The sequence below is a fragment of the Anas acuta genome, chromosome 10 (assembly GCF_963932015.1).
Source record: "Anas acuta chromosome 10, bAnaAcu1.1, whole genome shotgun sequence".
Classification (NCBI taxonomy): domain Eukaryota; kingdom Metazoa; phylum Chordata; class Aves; order Anseriformes; family Anatidae; genus Anas; species Anas acuta.
The window spans coordinates 6,667,007-6,683,487 of record NC_088988.1 but is presented as its reverse complement, the minus strand read 5'-3'; positions in this window follow the sequence as shown (position 1 = coordinate 6,683,487).

The following is a 16,481-nucleotide window of genomic DNA, read 5'->3' as shown; positions in this document are numbered from 1 at the left end:
TCATAATGCTCCTCCAGAGTCCCTGCAAAAGTCTGATACCCAGTTATTGAACTGAATATGAATAATCCTGGACAGAGAGCTCTGTATATGTTTGAAGGTTTAAGGATGTAATGATGTAAATGTGTATTCAAACAGATTTGTAACTGAACCAAACACCTGTAGGCTTGACAAGCAGGACATTTAAATAGTGTTGAGTTTATTTTCCATTTAAAGACAATGAATGAAAGGATTTTTAGTATTTTAATCACTGCAGATCTGTAGTTGGCATAAATAACAATAATTTCTTTAGTGCAATTGTACCAAATTGCATGCTCTTAGGCTTTAGTTTGTACAGCATACCTGCTTTAACTGATAAAATATAATTGGGATAATATACAGTATCTCGTAACTTTCAGTTCATTATTTTCTTTCTTAACATTGGCATACCAATTCCACATAATAAGTTAGTCTTAGATAACCCTGTTTCTTTTGGATGCATTAAAACAGTTTTTAAAATACTAGAGTGCCAATCTAAGTCCAAGAACACCATATTTTTAGATCGTATACTGATTCGCAGATGTTTATGGGAAACAAACTGAATAAAATGGGATTGCTGTAGTTCAGTGCCAGGCTTCACTGCTAAAAATGGAAGTTATACAGAATTTGTTATTTTTGACTTTTGGCTACTAACCATCAAATTAGAAATGTGGTAACTGATGAATTGATAACAAATGTAAATACAGGTTTGCCACATCTTGGAAAACTGGGAACACCGTTTAACAGAAATAAAGTTATGTTAAACACCTAGTATCAAATTGTTCCTTACTTCAGGAAAAGAAAATAGGTCCATGTAGTGGCATACATTCTCTACAATCATCAGGCATGAAAGGGCTAACAAGGCAGCAAATCAGACTGATTGAGACCTTGTATTTGTGAGAACCTTGTAACCTGACAAAGCTCTAGAAGGCTTCAAAAAGACCAAGAAGAAAAGATGATTTGGAGGTAAAAGCCCAAGAGACTGTGACTTAGCAATTCAATCCGGTGAAAGGAAACAGCAAGGGGCTAGTCTAGCTACGATTAGACCTCCCTTCTGAAAAAGTCCAAAGAATTCTTAAGATGCTAATGGTAGGAAAGTGATGCGTCTCTGGAGAAAAGGGATGAGCGCCAGCATCTCAGCATACCACCACCAGAGGGTGCCACTTCCCAGGTGCTGCAGAACAAGCCTGGCTCAGCCTCCGGCCAGCACAGGTAAGCCTCGGTTAGGAGCTGCCATAAAAATCGCCTTAGATTGGCTCTTGGGGCCTGTGGGGCTGCCAGATACAAAGGTACTGAAACGATGTGATTTGAAGCTATTTGGAATGGGACTGCATTCGTTTATCTCCTCAGCATCACGACTGAGCACACAACTTCCTTTCTGCATGGCTCACGTTATAACATGCAGAGCAGTGTCAACTCTATTTACAGAATAATTTTCCCTGAATTTGTTCTAACATGCTAGAAATAAAAATACTCTTCCAATTCAGACTAACTGCATAAAGCTAGAATTCAGACTAACTGTACATCAATGGCTGAGCTAACATGAAGATACACTATAAGCCTGGTTTCATGTTTTTCTTTCAGGCTGAATAGCAAATCTCTAATATCCATAGCCTACCTCGTTCATTCTGTCTTTTTATTCCATTATAAGGCTGTTTAGTGAACCCACAGAAATACATAATTGATTTTCCTAAGACCTAGAAATGAACAATAAAGAACACTCTAGTAAGAAAAAAATGTCAAGTGGGAAAAAAAATGTTTGGCCTGAAAATTGTCTTCCAAATACATTCCTGTTACATAAAACTATAATACTGATTTCAATTATTTGAATTTGCTTTTGTATTTGCTCTAGCTTTGACTAAAGATAACTGATCACCACACTCGTTTGTGTACTACATTGCTCTGAAATTAAAAGCATCAGTCAAACATTCTAGTAACACTTTATTGAATAACATTGTTTGTTAGCTTGTAAACCAAGAAGAATCTATCTTGTTTTTAACAAAATACATATAATTATATATTTGATTTGTTTTCTCGTTAGGTTTTGTATATTCAGCCATTAAAACATGACATTTGTTTCTTTTTCTATGACTTTGTAAAAAATCACCTCATTTCCAAGCTTGTTTTCTCTCAGCTTTTGTTTATTTTGGTTATTAAGGATATAAAACACTGATGGCCTAAACTTTTATAGAAACTTCACAACCAGTTCCACTTTTCAACCTCTAAATCAAATTCTGTTTACAAGCCCTCCTTCTGAAGTTTAACTTCCACTATGATTGCAGCTTCTTAAGGCCTACATCTGTGTTTGGAGGCCCTGCTTAAGACATGAGCACATTTCTGTTGAGACAGAACACCATAGAAGTGTTTGCTCTTGAAGCTTACTCATTAAGAAATGTTAATTTCAGAAAGCAACTGGCATCAGATGAGTTCCTCAGCTACATCCACAGAGGCAAAAATGCAGCTGTGTACATTCTGTTGGCTATTTTGCACTTGGCAACTGTGCAGCCTACGGCCTGCTTTTTGTAAATATTAAATATTTCATTTACTTATTAAACATTAAGCAGGACAGACAGATGGTTCACGATTTCATATGGGGGGCCATCATATGGTTCGTGGAGCTGTATTGAGCTCAGGATATAAAGACATTTCAGTCACATTTAGGTACTGTGAGTCAGATCTGCAGCTGGTGGAAATTACTGCGGTTTGAGATACTCATGATTCGTGTACTGTGCGAAGTTGTCCATTAGAAAGTAGTCATGCTAAATTCTAGCTTTATGCAGTACAAAAAAAATGTGCTTTGTTCAACAGCTTGAAGTTTTCCTTGCTTTCAATGAGACTGATCAGATACATAGGACCAGAGCTCCTACTAAATTGCTAATCCAAATCTAAGTGCCTGTCAGAATGAGTCCCATTACACTTGAACAGAAGTCAGTCTTCCAGTGACCAGGGACTAAGAGTCCTGGGCTACCTTGCAAAGGCAGAGAAAGCAGAAGAACACTGAATTCCCTCACACCAGCCTGGGCAGAAAAAAATTCATCCTTTTCACAATTTCACATAACATTTCTGAAATTCTTCAGAATAGTTGTCAGTCTTTTATTTCTGTTCTACATAATGAAACCTTCTCTGGCCTGAATTCCTTCAGTTTGACACTTTCTATTGACTTTCAGGTGTATGTGTCTGAGAGCTACAGACTGAATCCTTAGGCTTCAGGCTTTCACAGTAGTACAATGGGATGACGCACCTTAAAAAACATATGTCTGTTCTCCTAAAGTGAGGACTCATCATTCTCCGCTTGAATCTGACAGCCCAGAAATGTGATGCTGAAATTCTCTTTTGAGAATATGCTATTTAAGTTTTATGTAGGTTTTTGGAGGTGGTTGGTGGTGGGGTTTTGGGGAAGGGGTTTGCTCTCATTCTCTGTGTTTCTAAAGCAGAAAGAATATTAGAGGTAGAATTATTTGCTTTTCTAATTAGAAGAACATTCAATTAGAGCAATACCAGGTAAAATCACAGGGCAACCTTGTTTAAAACTTTACTAGCTAAATCACTAATGAGCTGAGTCACAAAAAAAAATAATAAATAAATCAATCAAAAAGTGTGTTTAATGAACCTAGATCCCATTAAAAAAAAAAAAAAAAGGACAAAAGTAGCTTAAATGTTTTCTGAGAGATAACTTATATTATTTGAAATTTCCAGTATCCCATCAGATTCAATATTGAAAAAAATTTACTTCAGTGAAATTTGTGTAATCTGTTCTGCACAAAATAATGCAAACCACATTAAGAGTCACTTAAGGTTCTTTTTATAATTCATTTTTATAACGTAGTTTCACTGAGAATTTCCCTGGGCTAAATAAGACTTTGCCATACATTTGATGCTTCTTTCAGAATCAAAAATCAGTCTGGGAACTACCAAAATGGGACAGGTGGGGAAAAAAAAAAAAAAAAAGTGATGGTGCAGAGTCTGTCTGGTGCTTTGCTAAGACTATGGCATGTACCTCTGTGCTTTGCTTTGTTACTTCTCATCCATCTTCCTCTGTTTTATGCCTTTCTCACCTGGGCTCTGTTTATTGCTATTGTTAAGTCCCTCACAATAGTCTTTTCTGATAGGTAAAAGATAGAGCGTGAAAACAGATGTCCTCAAACACCAAAAAAAAAAAAAAAAAAAAAAAGCCATTGGTGATGGATGACTTCAGATGGATGTTATCTGTTCTTTATATTGCATTTAGTACCTCAACTTTCAGCAGCCTTAACAACTTTCTAATAAGGAACCCTCAGTTTTTATCTATTCCTTTCTTTGGTGCTTTGTGTTCTGGGGGAGGTATTGGAACATTTATTCCTTTACAGTACATTCCTATGTAGTAAAGACAATTCAAACTTAGTTTTGACCTGAGCATTCACTTAGATATGTCAATTATTCCAGAGTTCACATGTCTTTAGTGAGTGGAGGTTTCTGAGTAACTTAAGTTGCTATGCTGCATATTTCAAAACGTGCCTGCATTATCAAAAGCTGCTAATTTAAAGACAACCTCAGACTGGCTATCAGAATTAATAGTGCTAGCTCTTTATGTAGAAACATTTTTTATTGGCAAGCAGGTAGTTTAGTGTATGTTTATCTGCAAACTGCTCTTATTTTCCTTTAATTATGGTAGAACTAGAAGGCAATTCTGGAAAGGAGACCTGATCAGCCAGCCTGGTGAGGACAGTGGAGAGGAGTGGAAAGAAAAGGAAGATGACAATGACTTGGCCTGGGTTTCTGCACTGCCAGTAGCAGCAACGCTCCTGCTAGGAGTCCTGCCGAGGAGCTCAGGAGAAACAGGCAGTGCTGTGTGGTACCACAGGGAAAACGGGTGGGGTGGGGGACAGGTTTGTTTGTACATCTACTCAGAATGCTTTGTGCCGAGGTAAAGATGATGCAAAGGACATATCTGTATGCTGCTGCATACAGATATGTTTGTTTAGTTAATTGAGTTGTCATGACAACTACTTCATCTACACACAGCTACAGTGTATAGATTGCCATTGGCACCTGATGACTCTAAACCAGCCATTGTACTTTCCAACAAAATCAGCAAACCCTGTTTGATCTGTTTCAACTAATGTTGAAGAATGTAGTTTTAATGGTCCTCCACCAACCAACCAAACAAACAAGAAAACCCACCACCACCACAAACAAATCCAACTTACTTTTTAACAGTAGGTCACCACAGCTTTAGGCTGGTAGCATTCTTCTGGCTCATCTTGTAACACACAAAATGCGAAAAAAACAGGGAGCTATTTAAAACCTACAAAATAAACCAAGAACAAATCTTAACAGACCAACGATGCTCAGATGAACCTCTGAGTATATGTATAATATACTCTGAGTTAATGTATATGACTGACTGCTCAGGGTTAAATGCACTGTAAATAGAAGAAAATATAGAACAGTTTGAATTTGAGTCAAGATAAAACTATATAATTTTTCACAATAAGTGAATATTGTTTCATTTAAAGGGTGCTACGAATCATTGTGATGATGCTTATCACAGAACACAGCACAAGCAATCTGGCAGGTATTCACAGCTTAAGATCCATGTTCCTTGGCACAGCTGGAACATCTGCAGTTTGAGTTGGGAGCTAGAGAACATACAACACTGGGTACTTGTGGGACTGCTCCTCTTGTTAAGCTCTGCAGTGAAGCAGCACCAGTTGTAGGAGTGATTTTCAATGCAGAGTACCCTTGCCTTTGGGAGTGCGCTGTGCTGGGGCACCTGGCCCCGTTCTGAGTGACAGCAAGGTACCAGAGGACAGAGGAACAGCCCTGCCCTGCCCCTGTAACAGCCCTCTGCTTCCTCCCTCCCTCAGCTGAAGCAAAAAGGGGGGAAATAGTTAACAGCAGGAATCCCACACCTTTGCTCGTGGTCAGCTTGACACAGTGGATGACACATATTTTAGGGAAGAGGGGCTATAGTACCACGTGGGAAATGAAAAGGCCTGGGAAAGAGTTCACTGGGTGAAAATGTATGGAAACTGTTCCTCTAAATCCTTGCTGCACAGACATTTATTTCTGTGTGGCTGATACTCTAGGGCATTTTAAGCCACAACAGGTCCCTGGTGGGTTTCAACTTGGCCACATAAGCAGCTGGGCCAGCACAGCTGAGGAGGCAACACCCTGCAGCAGGCGGTGGGAATGAGCAACAAGCACCCGAGGAAAGGGTGAGTGGGAATACCCTAAATTGCTGGAGACTGTCTTCAGGAGTTGCAGCTTGATTTATAGTTAGTCAGTTCCTGACAGCTAATCTGCCATAATTCTTTGTAGACTAATACGTGTACTCTTTCTATCCAGCTGTGAGGTAGAATGTGTTAGGCTAATTGAAAAAGGGATTTACCTCACAAACGGGGAGGTCTGTGGATTTGCAAAATCTGCCACAGCAGCTCAGGGGATAGGAAGTAACTCAGCAAGGCATGATATTGATCACAGACATAAATCAATAAATAGAGAACGGGAAGTTGTGACTTATGGGCTGTTTTAAGCTCTGCCACTGATTAGCAGCATATGCATGCTGTGTAGGTTGTGATTCAGGGGTCATAAACACACTCGATAACGTATTGCAAGTCCTACTTACTGCACAAGGACTTCCTTCTTAGTATGCACTAGTCAAAGGAGAGAGCAATGATAAAGGAGAGCTGCTCTCGGGATATATCACAAAGCTTATCTGCATATTCTGTCAACGAGCACGTGTAATTAAGGATAAGGATGTGGTGTTATTAGGCTGGACTGATCCCCTCAGAATGCCTTTTTCCTGAGAAAGGAGTCTCCTGTTCTCCACTCTGGCAAAGAAATCCAGCTCCCAGCTGAGATACAGAGCAAAAAACACAGAGCCTAGCAGGAACCTATTCCTTGTGGGGCCACGCTAACTCTCATGCAGCAATATGATATGATGGGTCTAATACACTGCTACAGGTCTTGACGTAAAGAGGACTTTAACTGGGATATGGTGACATACACATCAATTCCCTCTTATTTTAATTACTAAAATGATCTCTTCACTTTTAACTTCAGATAACTGAAGTTAAAAAGCCAGTTCTGATGTCGCTCACTACCAGCATGGGCTGTGGGCACTGTAATTTTTCATCAGAAATTTTTCATCTTTGTTGACATTCTTCAAAGTTCCCTCCAGAAGCTGAAAGTCTTTTCTCAAGTCTTGGCTCTGCATTGTTATTTGGAGAGGGTTTTTGTCAAAAAAATTATAGTTGTGGTCTTTGAAGCCTGCTAAAATGTATTGTGTTCAATTGTTTTGACACCTCCCACCTCTTTGCTCCTTCATGTTCCCACTCATATAGCAAGTTCAAACTCCTCTCCCCATTGCCCAGTTAACATTTATGGCAATGATAGAAAAATCCTACAGCACTGACTGTCTGGAGCAGCGTTCCTTTCTTCTGAACCCAGCTAATAATTGTGTATAGGTTCTTGCCCTTCTTTTAACTTGAGTAAGCCAACAGCAGCTTTATCTTTTCTAAACTGGATAAACTTGACAGTAATTTAGGCCTCTTCCAGCCTCCTACTAAGGAGGTAACTCCAAGGTGACTAAAGGCCTGGCATCTTATTAGAAAAACTCCATTTTTTCATGGTCTTTTGGGACTACATGTGCTTGCCAATCCCAATGATTTCAAGGACTAGGAAGAAACTTGGATGACATTCCACAGCAGTATTTCTGAAGCTGCAGCTTAACCAAGAAAATATTGATATTTGGATCTGATTTAGTAACACAATCCCCTTCTTCTCTACCAGATACTGCTCAGCATCTCCACATTTAAAGATGGATGATGCTTAGTTACTTGCCATGAAAGGACACTGCTTAGCTCATGGCTTAAATATTAAGCTGAGAAGTTTGTGTATTTTTCTTATGCAACAAAAAAGGAAGAACTTTTCTATTTGATAGTACAAAATACTCATTTCCCTTGAAATCTCAATTTCCTTTGTTTTAACTGCACTCTCCATATTAACCCTTCCTGACTTTTATTTTTTTTAGCTAGATGTAGACTGCATTTTGAATTATTGCTTTAAAGCCTGAGACAAATGCCAGCACTCGTGTGGTCCACTTTGTCCTGTAATATCACAAAGATAAACTGACTCATTGGCTGCATTCCACAGTCTTGCATAAAACAGTTCCCAATTTTAATTTAAAGCAACTGCTATTCCTACCAGCTAGACTTTAGATATAAAATGATCTCAAAATGATGGAAGATAAAACCAAATGCTTGGAAAGTAGTTGAGACCCTTTCATTTTACCTTGAAAGAAGAAGATTTATCAGGAATGCCCAATTTCTTTTCTGAGACTGGAGAAAAGATGAAGCAAATAACTGTTTACATGGATATCTAATTGTGTTAGGTCTGTGAGGAAGCTGCTATGAGCTAAAGCTTCCATGAAAAAGATCATTTCATCAAGACTTCCAAGCCCGTTAACAATATCACAGGACAGAAATTTTTGAAATGCACAGTGACCACAATAACAACATATGAACAGGTCATGGTAGTAAGCAGTCCCCACTTTGATCCCTAATTTGGCACTTCAAATTGTAATGTCCACTATGGCCAAGTTCTTCTAAAATCTATGTTTAAATTGTTTCTTCTAATTCTTATTCATGACAGTTCACAAGTTACCAACATTGGAATATATGTACACAATTTCTAGTAGGAGAAAAAAAAAATAATGTTTACTTTATGGTGATTTATTTTTTAAGGCGTGTTTTCTACCTAACCACATCCTTCCCCACTACTCTGATGTCTCTTACCACAGAGTTTCTATCAGTGACAGACGACTGAGAAAGCTGCATGGGCTATGGACTCCTGACTTCTTTTTTCCCCAGAACTTCCAAATCTACTTATAAAGCATGGAGCTTATCAGAGCAGATCTGATTTTCACAATATTGGAGCACTGAAGAATCATTTATCTCAGTTACAAGTATGAAGGTTTGCTATGCAAGACTCACATCAATTTTGTCTCCAGAAAATCACCTTTGTCTAACATTTAGCTGATTAATATAGAAAAGCACATTGGAAACTAAGCCAGCACTACTTCAGAGCTCCTAGGAAACAGAAAAGCCAGTACTTCTTCAAAGCCCCTAGGAAATAGAATGGCACAGTCAGTCCTCTTCTGTAGTAAACACACCAGTGTCAGCAAACTGGCCCCACTTCAGACTGGAATACTTGTTTTTCAAATATCTTCCTGTACTGTGAAATACAGCTACCTATGCAGTAAATAAGTCATAAAGCTAGACAGATTATTGTGTGATATTACAAATACTGGGAGCAGTGTGGTTATCAATAGTATAAGCTTACCTCAAGTATGTCACTAGTATACTTAATTATAGGCTAAAGAACCATTTCTTGAAGTAGGAAAGGCATTAAAATTTTTCAAACCTGTTTCTTAACTTTCTATTTTTTTTTCTGTTAAAATTACTATAAAAAGAAGCCATTTTTGCTCAAAAGGTAGACATCTGGCTTTTTGGTTGTGTTGTGGGTTAACCCTGGCAGGCAGTGAAGTCCCACAGCTCCTGCTCACTTCCCCACTGTGGGATTGGGAGAAAAACAGAAGGGCAAAACTGAGAAAACTTGTGGGCTGAGATAAAGACGGTTTAATAAGTGAAGCAAAGCTGTGCACATGAGCAAAACAAAATAAGGAATTTATTCACTACTTCCCATCATCAGGCAGATGTTCAGCCAGTTTCATGGAAAGCAGGCTTCAGCCATAACCCCAAATGTCCCCCATGCTTCCTCCTTTCCTGAAGCTTTTATTGCTGAGCATATCATATGCTATGGGATATCTCTTTTGGCAGTCTGGGTCAGCTGTCCTGGCTGTGTCCCCCCAAGCTTCTTGTGTACCCCCAGCCTGCTCGCTGGCTGGGCAGCCCAAGGACCAGAAAAGACCTTGACACTGTGCAAGCACTGCACAGCAATAGCTGAAAGATCCACACCTTATCAATGCTGTTTTGGTCACAAAAACAAAACACAGCACCATACCAGCTGCTGTGCAACTCCAACCCAGTTAAAACCAGTACAGGTTTTAAATCTGACTTGCAAACTCATGTGCTTTCACAGAGAGTCCCTGTCTCTGCCAGCCCAAGTGAGATCTAACACAGCAGACTTGTTACAAACAGTTCCATTGCTCAACAATGCTCAAAGCAAAACAATCTCCTGATAACCTGGGGGTTCTGTTTTCTGGTGTGTGTGTGTGTTTTTTTCTTTTTTTTTTTCTTTTTTTTCCATCTGTTTTGTTTTTCAGTATCGCTTGATGGAGAATAGAAGAGAATAGAGTGACATGCTCAGTTGGTTTACTAAAATCAATGAATTAGAAAGTGGTTACCAGCTACAGAACTCAGGGAAAGAGGTCATTTATAGTTAGCATGATAAAACACTCCAAAGAAAGCACAATTATGCTGAAGACCATCCTGTTCCTCTCTTCAAAAGACCCATCAGAGAGGGAACAATTAAAGTAGCACTGAAAGCTGCATCAAGAGTTGGGGGGGGGGGGGGGGGGGGGGAGCGGGGGAAGGAGAGTTTTTTCTATTGTAAACCCAGTAGAAATTCTGTGCTGTGACAGGGCACTCACAAAAGCTGTAAATTAGTATAATGCTTTCATGTTTAAATTCAAGCTAGAAACATCATTGCTTCCAGAGCACCAACCCGTATGTTGTGTGCTCCTGGACTGTAACTTCAGAAATAAACGAAACAGTGCTCAGCTTAGTAAACCTAAAAGCTCGCTTTTGATAGATTATTCTTTTTCCTTTTTTTTTTTTTTTTTTTGTATGTTTTGAGCAGAGGAGCTGATTTAGGGGCTACCTATATTACATGTATAGATACTTAATGAGAAAAAAACATGGTTCACAAACCCATAAAATAGCTTGGTAGTTTGTCAAAGATAACTTTGATCAAAAATACAACGCGTCATTAGATGCAATCAAGCTGTAAGACAGCGTTCACAGACAGAAGCTCCTGATGATGTTGTGCACTGTAGTATAACCAAGGATAACTACTTATATTCAGTATAAAAACTGGATATTCTTTTCAAACTTATTGGCTGAATTCCTATCCTTCTGCACACTTCAGCTGTGTTGTACAGTTCAGAGGTGGCTTTCCACAAGCTTCTAACAAGTTACTCAGATTCCTTAATTACTGAAACCAAATTGAGTGAAAATGCCAAGTGTGATTAATCTTTCTGAATGCCTGGAGCAACACAAAATGAATAGTACATAAAGCATTGTGCGCATCCCCAGATATCTAACTGCCCAGTTACTGACCACAGTACTTTCAAGAGATTTAACACCTGCAATTATTTTTTACTTTCCCTGTGAATTACCTTAAAGAACAAGGTCTGAATAATGTCTTGGACCTATCTGGGATTCCCAGGTGGCATTGTAATATCCTAAAAATGTCTAAGGGTACTTAGCACTTGAACAGTGCTACAAGTGTACTCTAAATGTGTGTTACTAGCTTATGTTTATATGAGGTTAATATGATTCACCTGAGCTTCATAAACAGGGAAATAAAAAGTTGAAATGGTGCAGTCAGGACAGTATAGCCAGTCTGCTCATGTTTTGAGTGTAGCTTTTAGGCAATGACATTCCTAATGTACTCATCTCCTATAACTTTGCCTCTCTCTAATTGTACAGACAACAGGTGAAGATACTAAGTGGTAATTTTTTCACTATACTAACTATTCAGTTAATCAAAGAAATGGATAATGTGGTTCTAAAAGTAAATACATAAATGAAGTTTTGTTAAAAGAGGTTATTTTGGTCTGTCCATCTTTATTGACAACTATCACTAACATCATGCAAATATTTGACAATGTTTAATTTTTCTTAAATTGCATTATTTCTTGATCAACAATAATGTTATCAATGTATTTCTTTTCTATTGTATCCATCACTGAATTATCTGAGCACAATTTCTGTACAAGACAAATTATAAAGTATGGAGAAATAACTGAGCAGTCGACAGGATAAGTCATACTGGCAAATCTTGGCCTTGCCAAATCCTGTGTGAATGCTTTGATTTCTTTTCCTTTTAAATTTAAAATGCAACTCCTGATGACTCTGAGGAGTTTTAAACCGCTCCTCACTGCTGAAGGGAAATGTACAGTTCCTTTCAGTGACTATAAAAACAGAATTGCTTCTTTGCTTCTATGATTCATACATAGCTCCACCAGTAAGAAAAAGCCCCTGGCTAAAATAAAATAAAATAAAACAATTATCTCAAAGTGAATTAACATTAGGAAAGAGAGATCTTCTTTGCTTTCAAAAACCAGAGAGATAAATCTAGCATGCTATATTCTTAGAGATTCCTTTGCAAATTTCCTTGTTACATTCTATGCACAGATACAGGGAAAAAAAGTCAATAAAACCATTTTCCTATTGATAAGAGATGTTGAAGACTAACGGTTATAGCAGCAGCTGAAATAGGTATTCTGAACATGCGGTCAAAACATAATACATAAGATGCATCTTCTGTCAAGTAATATGGATGTTTTACAGCACACAAAGCTGTAGGGAGAAGATGTTGAATCAGATGGAAAAGTTATGAGAGTCACGAGGATTTGTTTTCTATCCCTGCACTAAACAAAAATTTTTAACAGAAGATTGTAAAGAAAGCAACATTTTAGAACACAACATATTGTGTGTTTTATATTAAAGCATGCCCTGTTTAAGCATTAAAACAGCCAGGAAAAAAAGAAAAAGGAAAAAGAAAAAAAAAAAGCTATTTTACTATTTTTTATTTAAAACTATAAGTAAATGCATCACTAGCTTAAAATATTTTTAATCCTTAATTGTTTGAGAGAAAATGTGATTTGATTTGTGCCTTATTGAAAACTACTGAGACAAAAACTGCAATATTATGCATTCTGAGGGTCTGGTCTTGCCATCTATATGTTACTTTGAGCAAAATGATTAACCACTATTCGGGGTCTCAAATGTTGTTTCTTGTAAGAAAACAAATCTCTTTGCTCTTCTTCCAAAAAAAATTGACACAGAGTATGGAACAGGTATCAAATACAGAATGGTTCTTTTCCACAAAGGTCCAAGGGGATTTTTTTATTTTAATTTTTTGGTTTGGTTTGGTTTGGTTTTTATCTCTCCACATAGAACCAAACTTTGCAATTTAACACATCTATTTCAGCTTTTCACCATCCTTCCACATGGTCATTGTTTCCAGCAACAACTTCTATTTCTTCACATATCTTACTCAAGAAGTATGGTAATATGCTGCAGTGAGATTTATCCCAAAGAGCTGCTCCCCTCCATGAAACTGAGGCATGAAGAAGAGTATCTGTGAAGACTGATGTGTCCCTGATACACATAGGTTCTTTTGCTGAATGGATGATTATGTTCTGAAAATAAAGGATCTGAGTCAATGAGAAATGGTGGCTGTAACTGCCAGCATTCATCCACAAGTATGCCATTCCATTTTCCCGTGTTTTCCAGATACCATTTTAAAATACCACTATTGCAAAGAATGACAGCACTTGACCAGCAGATAAATACAGAGATCAAAGAACTCTTAATTCCCTTTTGTTCAGCTTCTTATAGCACATTCATTAATACGGTCACTACTTGACATCACCCATCAAATCAGGTCCTACATTTTCACTTTTTCAGTCTAATCCAGCAGCCACTGAAGTCAATGCAAAGCCATCATTACAATTCAGTTTGTTGTTACTGTAAGTCTTAAGTGATACAAATGGCCATTCCACAGCCTATTTCTAGAGTGGTAAAATTTATAGTCAGCTGTCAGAATAAATCCTGGCTTTACATCAGTGTATTACATTTAGTGTAAACTTCTGTACTGCATCATCCAATATTCTTAAAGAAGTATTTATGGATTAAATCAAAATAATGGAATCGGGATTATGCAAAAATATGTGGTATATGTTCCCTCAGTTGCCACAAGTGAGAAGGGCAAGTACTGGTTCTGTCATAAGCAAGATGTCACGATTCTATGAAATGGCCATCCTTCAGGCATTTTGACTGACAGGATAGGGTTAAAACACTTGGGATAAATTCCTTATGGTTCAGGACCAAAGAGGAATAGAGGCAGCTTTAAATCATTACTAGTCTTGATCCCAAGTCATCAACGTGAAATAGAACTACACTAGCAGACAAACCACTGCAAATAACTGCCACACAAGGTCCAGATCCACTTCTTCTGGATGTTTCAGACCACTGGAGTGATGCAAGTGAGCAGCCCCATGGCCTCTTCATTATTCGGGATGTCATTTGGTTGACGTACGCTACCTGCCTTACCTTCCTACTGCACTTTACCATTCAAGTTGGAACTGTAATAAGATGCCAGCTGAGTGAATCATCTGGAATCAAATGCATGTTATTCTTTATTCAGCTGCTGCTCGCCTGGTCATGCATTCAAATATCCAGATCTGAAGTGACAGAACGTTGTATTCCTTTTTACAGCACTGAATTAGCCACGTATAGCAAACAGGAAGGCGAATATTCATGGTATTAACAGGGGAGCAAGGAAAGAAAAAAAGCTTCCTGACCTTTAAAGCAGCTAGATGCCTCCACAAGCTGCTGTTTAGAATGAAGTGGATGGCATCATTCTAACATGTCACAAAGAAAATTCTCGATTGCGTTAATGAGCTGGTTTTGAATCCTTCTCCAAAACATATCTTAAGGAAAATGTAAGCATCATTTAAGGCACCAGGCTTCACTTTTGATAAAATCTGTTTGAACTTCTTGAGGTAATGAAGCTAGTGAAGCTCCCCTGTGGCTAGTATTCATTCTCCTTTGCTCCTAAGATGTATTTGTTTACTGCTTCATTTATAACACGCTTGGATGAAAAATTCTCAGAAACAGGGTTTAAAAAATATTATACCTGCAAACTTCCTGAAGGCCAGACAGAAAACCCAGAAATGTGATATACCAAGTAGAAAGAAATAAGAAAAATATGTTTCTCTGTTTGTTAATGGGAAATTGTTGCTGGAAACAATGACCATGTGGAAGGTTGGTGAAAAGCTGAAATAGATGTGTTAAATTGCAAAGTTTGGTTCTATGTGGAGAGATAAAAACCACTACTCATTATAGTTATAGCCAAGACATTTCCAAGGTTTTTGCTTCCTCTAAACACAATGTAAATCCATAACCTGAGATGAAATAAATGCATACTGAAATTAAGGAATATAGATGAACTCTGTTTTACAACAAATCTACAGGCTAAAGAGATAATCCCTGTCACAAGTCAGAAAGGTCCCTGAAATTTCTTAGAGAAGTGAGTTGCTGCAGGGGGGCTGGCAGAACTTTGTCCCTACCCAGATCCGTAAGAATGTTTGCTGTAGATGTGGCATGCTGCATGGTATTTTGAAACTTCATAAATACATGCATAATTTTAGGCACGTAAGCAGTGGATTTATTCAGGCTGAGGGGCCATCAACAAAATGATGCAGGCATCTAATGCAGACCTTGATAAATAAAATTCAGCTACCTATGAACCCATGACTAGAGATCCTCCAAACGCACCTTCAGCTGTCACGTCATGCTGTGGGCACCCACCTTCATTAACACAGGACGAAGTGACTGATGGCGGAGCCTCGTTAAGGCCTGGAAACCAGGCGAGTCCCAGGAAGCTCCAGCTGCTGGAGGTGTCTTTACTGCACATCCTGTGCTCGCATTAAAGGATTAAGCTCCCCACAGAATCCAGCAACCACCTGCGGTCCAGCAGACAGCATCGATCACCACTGCAAGACCTGTTGTGTAAGGGCTTAAATATTCATCACAGCAGAATCTCAAACTTGAGTCGCTTGCTTACAGGCAATGTGTCAGTCATAAGGCAACCGTTCACCAGGCTGTTCTTTCTGGTGCTAAGCACATCCACTTGGTTGGCCCCCAAAACTGCTGAAGGATGAGGAATTGGTAAAGAATGACTTTGCATGCCCAATTCCTCAGTGACTAGAGGGCAGCTGTGAAGGTGATGCGGTTTTCAGAATGACTTTGAGTGTCAGGCACCTTAATTAGCAATCAGAGTGGTGCTGCCATTGGGTGAGCAAAGGGCACAGAGGGGACCTGGGTGTCCCTGTGAGGACATCCCTATCATATGGGGCTCTGGTCCTTGCCATGCTTGAGAACCCATGGCGGTACTGGCGCGTGAAGTGATGAGGGGATGGCTTCATGCTGTTTCCAGAGGAGAACAACACACGGGTAGCACGCCACCTACAAACACCTTGGTGGGCACAACTCCCAGCCCGATTAGGCAGAGCCCCACACTTTCGGTGGGTCGGGGCTATGCCCAGGCCTGATCCGAGACCACCGGGGGGGCTTTGAATCGGGGAGGGGACGACACCACCCGCGGCTCCCCTGCCACCTCAGCGTCCCTCCCGGCGCGGGCTGAGGGGCGGCGGGCGGGCTCCCTCAAGCCACGGGCCCGGCGGGGCGGAGGCGCGGGGCGGGTGGGGGCGCCGCGGGGCCGCCCCTGCC